At 44.1% G+C, this 12,521-nt stretch overlaps 1 non-coding gene across 1 annotated transcript; it reads right to left on the reverse strand.

Moving 5' to 3' along the window:
- Positions 1-802: 802 nt before the first annotated feature.
- Positions 803-877, reverse strand: Trnat-ugu. Its single transcript has one exon. It is a non-coding gene; the product is annotated as a tRNA-Thr (tRNA).
- Positions 878-12,521: the final 11,644 nt, after the last annotated feature.

Raw genomic sequence — 12,521 nt, forward strand, 5'->3', positions numbered from 1 at the left:
ACGTTAGGGAAGCGCCTCCCGGAAGTTCCTCCCGAGTCAGAGGGGCGCTGACGGAGCACCGGATCTCCTCCCTCTTCCCGTTTCCCGGAGTTCCCAGAAACTGCGACGCTGGGTCCAGCTGCACCGCCTCGTAACGTCTCGCCATTGTCTCGACCTGCCGGACGCATTTGTAACCCGATGGGCGGCGCAGCACATCTGGTGAAGCCCTCTCAAACAAAACAACGTCGGCACAACATCCTACGTCTGCGCAGGCACCACCTCATCCCTCGCGAAGTAGTCACCCCACGCTCCGCGCATTCGCCAAAACCTAGCCGTTCCTGTATATGAGAGACAAGAGACACTAGCTGCTTCATCACATCTGAGGCAACAGACCAACATTCGATCGCTTCATGTTTCGGGTTATGGCACTTGTTCGTGGTTTGTTATGTTGAATAAGGCAATGAAACTGGGTTTGAATTAGCTTTATAAGAGACAAGATTACTTATGGGATAAAAACGAAACATTTTCATGTATCACAGATTAATCTTAATTATTGCAGTACGCAAGAATTAGACGCACCTACCTACTGTAGTACCTCGTAACAGTTGTACTGTGGTAATTCGAGACGAACTATTGGAGACACTTTGCTAATCACGCTGATCCACATATATATAGTAAGATGGTATCTGTTCTTTCGGGCATGTCCGAAAGAACAGATACCATCGGTGACCAAGCAGCTCGTTACAATGAAATTACAGTGAAATGAACGCCCTTAGCTGCTTACAGGCGTTGATATACGTCAACGAGGACAGATGAAAATGTGTGTCCCGACCGGGACTCGAACCCGGGACCTCCTGCTTACAGGGCAGACGTTCTGTCCATCTGAGCCACCGAGGACATAGAGGATAGTGTGACTGCAGGGATTTATCTCTGGCACGCCTCCCGCGAAACCCACATTCTCAACGTATTGTTCCGCACTACAGTCGTAGTGCCCCCGCCCATTATACTCATGCAATCAGATTGCCCGAACTCTTACGGGAATCGGCAACGCGCCGCGAGTAATGAGTATAATTGGCGGGGGCACTACGAATGTAGTGCGGGACAATACGTTGAGAATGTGGGTTTCGCGGGAGGCGTGCCAGACATAAATCCCTGCAGTCGCGCCATCCTCCGTGTCCTCGCGGGCTCTGATGGATAAAGCGTCTGCCATGTAAGCAGGAGATCCCGGGTTCGAGTTCCGGTCGGGGCACACATTTCCATCTGTCCCCGTAGACGTATATCAACGCCTGTAAGCAGCTAAGGGTGTTCATTCCATTGTAATTTCACGCTGATCCACCTTTTACTACGTAAACAGATGTTTATTACTAAAACTTCCATTTTTCACTAGCGTTATTTATTAGGCTATTCACAATTTTAATCAACCTAACTATTACTTAATCAGGTAACAGATTGTTTGTTTGGCATATAAAACACTGTTATATTCCATGTATTTTCGTAAATGCAAATACAGTTAAATACACGACCTGGATTTATACAATTAAAAATTCTAAAACAAATATTAGTAACATTTTGGATCAAATAATTTTTCATTTAATTAAAATCTGAGAATTTCTGATTGTTAAAAACACATACATTGCAAAACTGAAGGTTAAATTACGTTTAATAGTTAATTATCACTAAAAATATGCGTTTAAATTACATTAAGTACTTAGTGGTGCGTTACGGTAACTCTGTAATCACTTTTTTGTAATTATAATTAAGATAGAACATTGCTGTCAGTAATATGCGCCCTGGTCTTGGTTGTTAAGAACATACTTAAACAGTGTGGCGGCTGCGCCCGTGAAACCAATGCAAGTTCAGTTCACGAGAATACACGACATCACAACAGTACGCAAATACGTCAGAACTGGTTTTGTTTCGTTAAAATTAAGTCAAAAAGGTGTTTATAAGTCATTAAATGGAGCATGTCTGATATTTAATGTACTTATTATATCTGTAACATCAACCATACCACATAATGAAACTCAGGACTACGAAGTTGCAGCGAGCAATCTTCGATTGAAGGTTATCATCAAATACTCAGCATTCGAGTTAAGTATCTCATATAGAACTGTGACATCTTCCTGACTCCAGCTTATTGATATTGAACCACGCTTCGTAATTATACTAAAGCACAAGCAATTTAAATGCACACTTGATCTGAATTTAAGGCAGGGAGTGCTACACCGTGCACTCAGCCCTTGTGAGGCAAACTGAGGAGCCACTTGACCGAGAAGTAGCGTCTACGGTCTGGTAAACTGACATACGGCCGGGAGGGCGGTGCGCTGACCACAGGCCCCTCCACGTCCGCATCCAGTGACGCCTGTGGTCTGAGGATGAAATGGCGGCCGGTCGGTACCGCTGGGCCTTCATGGCCTGCTCAGGCGGAGTTTAGTCTTAGTGCTACACTGTGTATATAGAAAATACAAATAATCGATTGGTTAAGAGTGAGACGATGAACTCGTTTTCGTAGAAAGGAGCAGTAAAACAGAAGTGTCAAATGATGCTGCAACAGCACAAGGACACTAATTTCAAATTCTAGCCACAGTGGCATCACCAAAGACTTTCCTATTTTTCCTCAGTTAAAGACTGATAAATTGATCTCACTGAAGGAAAAGTTTCATGGTCAGAGTAGAGTTACGTTTGTACTTACAAACAAAGCTAAATTTAATAACAGGAGCTGGCTTCGAAAATAAGAAACTGCAAAAAGTTGTAGACCAAATGTCTGCTGATAGACATACAGCAGAGAGGCAAGTTTTTGTTACCAGCACTATATACTAAGCAATTTGTCAAAAAATATGTAGGTGAGTATTTAGTAATGAATGGGGCTTTGGGTGACTCTACAGGCAGAAAATATCAATCGCAACTTGTCATATTTGTAAGATTACGTACCAAGTGACTTACAAGTGGTGGAAGATCTTTTAGACTAGATTGGGGCGCGACGTCAAAGAAGCACCGAATTGCGTTTTATTACAACATTCAGTGTCTATGGGAAGATTGTCAGTATTCCTACAGACAGCGCTCACTTGTTACAGGTAATAAACAAGTGCATGTGTGGCTTTTAAATGCAAAGTACCACCAAGCATTGTAAGGTAGCTTTCCCCTGGTGACGGCGGCTGCGCGTACAGTAACAGATGTCACAACTAAAACGTGGGAGACCCATCTTGATGCAATGAGTCATTGTGGAAATAAACCGCCCTAACTTGAGTACTATTTGATTTATTGACTAATTTTGCTTATCAGGCGCGAGCATCCCCAGATTTTCGTTGCCCTGGTGGCAACACACTAGAGGCTTCAAAGCACCGCTAAGCAGCATCGCAGAGTGGTGAGAGTTGGAGCCAGTGCTGGCGGCTGATGAGTGAAAGTAGTCAGTAAATCAAATAATACGCGACCTGTCGCTGTTTATCTGTACATTAACCAAACCGGTCTCCGTATCCCATGTAGGCGCTGCATGCGCTTGCTAACAACGATGCAAGTCTGTTCTCCTGCCGTCCACCAATCACGGAACGGGATGGGTGCGCACGTCCTTCTTGTCCCACGTACCGAGCAGTGCGTTAGCCAAGTCATCTGGGGCCACACTTTCATCACCTTATCTTTAGAAAGGTCACACAGTGAACTAGTCACACACTGATCGAGAGTGTTAAAGCCGGCAGAGGTGGCCGAACGGTTCTAGGCGCTACGGTCTGGAACCGCGTGACCGCTACCGTCGCAGGTTCGAATCCTGCCTCGGGCATGGATGTGTGTGATGTCCTTAGGTTAGTTAGGTTTAAGTAGTTCTAAGTTCTAGGGGACTGATGACCTCAGCAGTTAAGTCCCATAGTGCTCAGAGCCATTTGAACCATTTTTTAGTGTTAAAGAAGTATTATCTGGCGGAAGGCCAGTTCGGCTGCGTAATGGAGCAGGCGAACTAACGGACGCATGCAGTCATACACGGTGTTCTTTTGTCGTACGTCAGCGAGTGTGCGTGGCGGACTTAGGTCTGTCTCGTTTTATCGAGTACTCACATATGGGAATACCCCAACACCAGATTGAAAGGTTGCTTGTTGGTTAGTGGTATGCATCGTTGTAAGTGTTTGCGACGGTCTCGTAATCTGCAGATGTGTATCCCAAGTCATTAATCCAGGTGGTGTTCCTCCATGCTTGGAGTGACCCGTAACGGTGTTCTTGAGTCAGTACCAGTCTCCGTATCCTGTAACAACGACAAGCAGAGGTAAATACGGTATAAGGTGGACAGACACGCGGATCCCACGACCAGGAAATGGCTGTGCTTGTATCGTTGCTTAACGGCTTTTTCTCCAGCATGGATGGAATATTTTAGCAGTAAGCATGCTACCATCGTTGACCCATACACTGACGTCGCATGTCCTTGGTTATATTTTTGTCTTGTTTTAAATTGTTCGCAGTACCATCATAACAAGATCGCCCTTACCAAAGTTACAGAGGCACACCAGTCAATCACATAGAGTGTTGCTTTTGTAGCTTCAGCTCTCCAAGAACCACATGTTAGTCGGGCGTCTGCACAGATTCCCCTCTGATACGGCTATCTGTTCCGTTGTGGCACGAAAGAAACCCCTACGTGGCAAGTTATATTAATCGTAAATTCACTTAATTTTTCCCTTACTATACCTGCCCCTTCCCACACACCCCTCCACCCACCCCCAGCCCGCCAAAGCCAGTCGCTTCGCCACCTCCAGCCTTCACCCGTCTTCAAGCGAATCCCCAGTGATGACGAAACCATTCGTCACTGGCGACTGAAGACGTGTGCCATCTTGTTACGATATGGCGTTTTTCTTAAGTACAGGGGATAGGCAAAATAATGTGAGCAGTGGTAGAAATGGGATGATTGTGTTTGACGGTCAACAACGCAGGTGAGGCATGCGTCGTGCAGGACTGCGAGTTCAGTACAGACCAGGCATCAGTGTACGCTGTTTATGAGTAGTGAACACTTTGAATTTGCGTTCAGAGGCCGAGGTCGACGTGCTATGAAAGACCTAACGAAGTTCCAAAGAGGGCAGATTGTGGGGGCCGGATTAGCTGGAACATCAGTGACCAAGACAGCAAACTTATTGAATGTTTCAAGAGTAACGGTTTCAACAGTCATGACAGCCTACACAAAACATGGAAATGCATCATCGTGTAAACGTTAGTAATGGGCGCAAATCAAAACTAAATGACAGAGATCGTCGTACGCTAACAAAAATTGTATCAAAACAACACAGAACTACTGCTGCTAAAGTGACTTAGAGCTCAAGAACCATGTTAGAGACCCGGTATCTATCGACAGTGTTCGCCGAGAACTCCATAAAGCGAATATTCATGGACGAAAATCAACGCAAAAAAGAGTACAACATGGTGTCAGGAGCATAAATTCCAGATGGATGATCAGTGGAAACACGTCATATGGTCCGACGAGTCAACATTTACGTTATTTGCAACATCGGACGGGGTTTATTTCTGGAGAATGCTAAAAGAAGCCTACAACCCTGATTGATTGATTCCAATGGTTAAGCATGGAGGTGGAAGTGTGATGGTGTGGGCAGCCATATCATGGTATTCTGCTGGGGCCATCATTACTCTAAAAGGCCGTGTTTCAGCAAACTATTAAGTGAATGTTTTAGGTGACAAACTGCACCCTATGATTCAGATGTTGTTCCCCAACAATGATGCCACATTTCAGGACAATAATGCACTCATTTATACAGCCAGGACAGTAAAATCGTAGTATCAGGAGCGTGTAACTGAACTGGTCAACACGTCCCCTGACTTGAACATTATCGAACGGTTGTGGATGGTAATGGAGCGCAGACTCTGGAGCGGATTTCCGCCTCCGTCGTCACTACAGGAGTTAAAAGGGGTTCTAATCGATGAGTAGCATATTATTCCACTGGAGACCATACAATCATTATATTCCAAGAAGATTCTCAGCTGTATAGTGGGAAAATGGGGTTCCACTCCTAATTAATAAACAATTTCCACGTAAGTACAGGTGTTCACATTATTTTGCCTGTCCCCTGTACCTCCTCCTGCACGTGCAGGCGAACATAACCGCTCCTTTTCTGCCACTTCATTCAGAACTCCTACTGCGGCGATCAAACGATTCAGCGCATCCTCTTGACGGCACGAACTGTTTCTCACCACCCCTGACCGTAAGCGATTCTCCAGTACGCGCGCTGCACGAGGCATTTAGCCGCCTGCTGGTTTGTCCTTTACGCATATAGCCACGCATCCACTGACGGCCTTGTAATGTTTACACCGATCGTACCTCTGCAACCTTCAAGAGTTCTCGGTACCCCGGGAACACTGTTTCCCACTCAGAGCTTAAAATCTAACGCTATTGTTTGCAAACACGTAAAGTGTCGTATGCAGCGTCCTGAGAGGTTAGCTCTTCCAGTAACTTGATGTGGTCACATTAGCTAAAGACAGGCGGACTCGCTTCTTTCACATGCAAATTCACAGCACTTGAGGTACGCCGTAAGCGAAATCTTAGTTTCTCTGTCCTGTAGATGCAGCGATCATCAACTTTTCTATGTTCAATGTCGGCAAATCATTGCTCTGGCGGAGTTTCCCTGTCCTGTACTTAAACCCTCTGGTGTTGCAAAACAGATGGTTACATCATTTTGTCAATATTATGCGTAAAGTCTTTTTTATTTTGGCGAATGTCATGTTAAAAGTCTTGCACACAGATGGTTCTAAGTTCTAACGTCATGTGGCACCAGTGTAAAGAATACGTTGATAAACGCCAACTAACCAGAGACAGATACGAGGTGTGGCTAGAAAAAAACCGGACTAGTACTGGTGAAACAATAAAACGAATGCAATAAGGCTGCAAGTCGCGTGGCCTGTCACGTGACTCTCGCTCCGCCTACTGCTCGAGTTTCATCTGCCTCCTGCACTCAGTCTGCCCGTGGCGTCTGTTTTAAGTAGTTGACGTTTTGTCTGTGCGTCGGAAAATGTTGAGTGTACAGAAAGAACAGCGTGTTAACATCAAATTTTGTTTCAAACTAGGAAAATCTGCAAGTGAAACGTTTGTAATGTTACAACAAGTGTATGGCGATGATTGTTTATCGCGAACACAAGTGTTTCTGCGGTTTAAACGATTTAAAGATGGCCGTGAAGACACCAGTGATGACACTCGCACTGGCAGACCATTGTCAGCAAAAACTGATGCAAACATTGAAAAAAATCGGTAAACTTGTTCGACAAGATCGCCGTTTAACAATCAAAGCAGTGTCTGAGTTAACAGGAGTTGACAAGGAAAGTGTTAGGCAGATTCTTCATGAAAGTTTCAACATGAACAAAGTGTGTTCAAAAATGGTTCCAAAGTGTCTCACAATTGAACAGAAGGAAAGCCGAAGAATGATTTGTTCTGACATCCTGGAAAACATTGAAAGTGATCCCACCTTCTTACAAAATGTTATTACTTGCGATGAATCGTGGTTTTTTACTTACGATCCCGAAACTAAACGCCAATCGATGCATTGGAAAACTCCTGGTTCTCCACGACAAAAAAAGCACGAATGTCAAAATCGAAATTCAAGGCAATGATGATTGTTTTTTTTGACATCAAAGGGATTGTGCACATTGATTGGGTACCAGAGGGACAAACAGTGAATCAGCATTACTACATTAGCGTCCTGGCTACCCTACGTGAGCGAGTACGGAGAAAACGGAACGATTTGTGGGGAAAAAAGTCATGGATCCTTCACCAAGACAATGCCCCAGCTCACAGTGCGTTGTCAGTGAAGACGTTTTTGGCAAAACACCACATTCCCATCTTAGATCATCCACCCTACTCACCTGATTTGGCCCCCTGTGACTTTTTTCTTTTCCCTAAAGTCAAGTCAGCTTTGAAAGGAACTAGATTTGAGACTGTTGAAGCAGTAAAAGAAAAAGCGACGGAAGTAATGTATGGACTTACCGAAAATGATCTGCAGCATTCCTATGAACAGTGGAAAATTCGTATGGAGCGGTGTAGAGACCGAGGAGGAGAGTACATTGAAGGAGATAACATGAAATTGTAAATAATTGTAAATAAATGTTTTTTCCAGCATCAGTCCGGTTTTTTTCTAGCCGCACCTCGTAACATTCAGAACGAACACTACAAGTCACAAAGGTGAAGGGAAGTGGCAAGTGAACTACAACTATTTCTACCCTTTCTCTTTTAATGTGTCGCATAAAGAAGATAACATTGAAATATTAAAGACGAGTAGAAAATAGGTACATAAAATTATAGAATTGTGTCGTTGATGTCGATATTTTGGATGGAATCAATATGGGTTCCGCAAGAAAAATATCTTGTTAACTAAATAAAAAAAATGGTTTAAATGGCTCTGAGGACTATGGGACTTAACTTCTGAGGTCATCAGTCCCCTAGAACTTAGAATTACTTAAACCTAACTAACCTAAGGACATCACACACATCCGTGCCCTAGGCAGGATTCGAACCTGCGACCGTAGCGGTCGCGCGGTTCCAGACTGTAGTGCCTAGAACCGCTCGGCCACTCGGCCCGGCTGTTAACTCAGCTCTCCCTTTTTGCGTATGAGCTCCAGAAGACCGTAGGTTAATTCCGGGATCACTAACTTCCGGAAGGCATTTGTTTACAGTTCCGTACCGTCATTTAATGTGCAAGACTCAAACTGAAGAATTATCGTGGCAATTTTGTGACTGGATTTAGAGCTTATTAGCAACAATAACACACCCTTATCAACACGGACAAAACGTTATACGCAAAAGGAACTTCGGGAATATCCTAACAGAGTTTCTTAAGTCCGTTACTGTTTGTTATAAATGTAAAACACACAGGTAGCTTTATGAAGCTGTTCGCAGACGACGCTGTTGTAGATATGATAGTTACAGAGATGCTGGGAGGTATTCAGGGAATTGACGCTTGGTGCAGAGATTGAGAGCTGACTTTCAACGTAAATAAATGTAACGTATTGTACATAAGCTGGTAGAAAAAAAGGACCATTACCGTTGGATTACATCGATGATGATAAATCGCTGGAAACTTTAACAGCCGTAAAATACCATGAAGTATCAAGCCAGAGCTACTTGGAGTGAAATCTCAGGTTGAGATTCAATCGAAGGATCGTATGTAAGTGTAATTCATCCACGCACGAAGTGATTTACAGAATGATTCGACCGATCTGGGATATCGCTCTTCAGTCTGGGACCTTACCAAATGGAATGAACACGGGACACAGAAATACCAAACAGCGGCACGTACTAAACGTGTCCTTATCATCGCTTTTTCGCCGCTATAGCAAAAGTTCACTTGTTGCTGAAGTTTCTGTATTTTGCTTTTCTTGCATGGCTCGTAACGAGAACAGCTGCCATAAACATCTCATCTGCAATGGAATCACATCTACATTCATACTATGCAAGCCACCTTGCTGTGTATGGTGGAGGGTAGTTTGTGTATCACTGTCACTTCTCCCCTTTCCTGTTCTATTCGCGAATAAATCACGGGAAGAATGATAGTCATTAATCCTGTGTGTGGGCTCCAATCTCTAATGTTATCTTTATGGCCTTTTCGTGAGATATACGCAGGAGGAAGCAATATATTGGTTGTCTCTCCTAGGAATGTGCGCTCTCGGAATTTTAACAGTAGACCACACCATGACGGACACGACCCCCTTACACCGTCTGCCTTTGGAGTTGATTGATCATTTCTGTTACACTTTCGTGGTTACTAAATGAACCTATAATTAAACATGCTACTCTTTTTTGCATTTTCTCTATTTATTCTGTCAGTATTATCTACTAAAATTCATATGTTTTAAGTTCATTTACGAATTATTTTACATACCAGAGATAGGAACAGATTGCCGCGTCATAGTGGAGTCCAAATGAGTTCCTACTGCCGTCATTAGAACTAGCTACGAGAACATACCACAGGTGGCATAGTTGTAGTGACTTAGCGATCTTGTCGACGGACAATTATTAACAAAGTCAGTACCAGAAATAAGTTTGAAAACGTAAAATAGCAATAAATACGAGAATTAAGAATCACAGAAAACTACATCAATAATACCCGTGATAATCGTAGCTCAAACAAATGAAAGCGAACGACATACAGCATTGGCAAATCTGTAATGTGCCTGTAGTGGCCGTTCGCCCCGAGGCGCATTAATCCATTGGATGAAAGAGCTACGAACTGATAGGAAGCTGTCTCTAATTCAGTTCATTGTGAGTGAATTATTCTGTTTTGTACCTGTAAGGGACATGGTATATGAAGTATCTCCGTAAAAAATGAGGTACCGCTAACTAATATCGATTCATTAGATGTCAAACATAGTTCATTCCAAAGGCCCCTCTTACGGCCTTCGGCACACGTAGCGTGCATTCGAACGTTGAGTGTTGAGCGTGCCAAGTTTCTGGCGTCATAGCGTGAAGAAACCACTTTGGGAATGTTATGATTCTCGTGGTCAGTTGCTATGATGACAAGTGGCCAATGCTAAATAGAAACATATATTGCAGGTTCGGCAATGAAGTCGGTAAGGAGCTGGCTGTATAGTCTGTATCTGTGACGACTTAAATAATTAGTAGTCGTCGGTAAAAAATAATATATATTGTACTTAACATGTATTACAGGCTTCTTCATATGCTGCATACATATAATTACAAACATATCTAGAGAGGCATTAGTTACGCCATACTTGACCAGGCGCCTTGTTAGAGGTTGCTTCCTATCAGCTGAAGGCTGTGCTACATTCCTAGTTGACGTACCGAACAAGAGTGGACGAGAGCTCGCTAGATACTTGTCACAAGCCGCGGAGCGGCGCTAGTCGCGACTCGCGGGTCCAGCGATATCTATTATGGACCGCGGTCGATATCTGCAACGCCTAACAAATGTGGTACCGAACGTTGACACCAGAGGGAAGTCTTTCCAAACGTGCAGAGTAATATCTGATATGGCCAGGGTTGCCATCTGACGTATTGCAATCGTCACCGTTATGGAACTTCTTGTCCCGACATCCCGACAAGACCCAATTTTGAAACTTCCTGGCAGATTAAAACTGTGTGCCGGACCGACACTCGAAATCGGGACCTTTGCCTTTCGCGGCAAGTGCTCTACCAACTGAGCTACACAAGCACCACTCACGTCCCGTCCTCACAGCTTTACTTCTGCCAGTACCTCGTCTCCTACCTTCCAAACTTAACAGAAGCTCTACTGCAGACCTTGCAGAACTAGCACTCCTGAAAGAAAGGATATTGCGGAGACATGGCTTAACCACAGCCTGGGGGATGTTTCCAGAATGAGATATTCACTCTGCAGCGGAGTGTGCACTGATATGAAACTTCCTGGCAGATTAAAACTGTGTGCCAGACCGAGACTTTGGGGAGTGCTAGTTCTGCAAGATCTGCAGGAGAGCTTCTGTTAAGTTTGGAAGGTAGGAGACGAGGTACTGGCAGAAGTAAAGCTGTGAGAACGGGGCGTGAGTCGTGCTTGGGTAGCTCAGTTGGTAGAGCACTTTCCTGCGAAAGGCAAAGGTCCCGAGTTCGATTCTCGGTCCGGCACACAGTTTTAATCTGCCAGGAAGTTTCATATCAGCGCACACTCCGCTGCAGAGTGAAAATCTCATTCTTCAAGACCCAATTTTGTCCCGATTTTTCAACATACTGTTACGAGCCAGGCTCAAATATTGAAGTGATGCCATCTGTTAACGCAACATGTAAATCCAGCCTCAGTTAATTTTATTCATGTCAGCATGTTTATGTTGACAAGGTCGCCTCACAGGTGGCGTTGCATGTTGCGTATCCTGTACCGACTATGCAAGCACCTTCTACATCTAGGGCCATCATTCGTGGAAGTACCAGACTTCTCCAATAGTACGCCGCTGAAACCATCTAAGCTGTGCCACGCGGAAGAATCGCGCAGTTCCCATTTGGATAGCGATCTGAAGAGGCGATTCTTTCTAATCATAACATGATCAACGAGTGCAGTAACGTTTGAAGTGTTTACTGCGAGTATACAGGACGTGAAGTGTACAGTGTCGTGTACTTCTATGACTTAAGTCTTATTGTCGGCTGTTTACCGTCTAATATACTTATGTTATCATATCTTATGAAAATGCCTAAAGATGGAAAGGGAAAGTGCCACTTTTCGGATGATGTACAAAAGAGTGGTCATTTGTCAAGAAAGGACGTACGCATCAGGAAGCGTTGTGTGAGATTTGCAGCTGTTTCATCTCAGTAACTCACGGAAGCAATGCAGACGTGGAGGCATCATGTTTCTACGAAGAATCACACAACCACATTCGCGGTAGCATCGATATCAAAGCCTATTTCTGCATCGGTGATTAAGGAAGATACTCAGGAAGAATTGATCGTAGCTAATTCAGAACTAACAACAGCTTATAAAGTCGTCACGCATTATCAGTACTTCAGTTCTCTTGACTGTATCGTGAAACTGAATACCGCAATGTATGCTGACTCCAAAGTCGCCGCAAAGCAGTCTACATCCATGACCAAAATTACAGCGGTTGTTGAAAATATGCTC

Source organism: Schistocerca piceifrons, chromosome 4, assembly GCF_021461385.2.
Source record: "Schistocerca piceifrons isolate TAMUIC-IGC-003096 chromosome 4, iqSchPice1.1, whole genome shotgun sequence".
NCBI lineage: Eukaryota > Metazoa > Arthropoda > Insecta > Orthoptera > Acrididae > Schistocerca > Schistocerca piceifrons.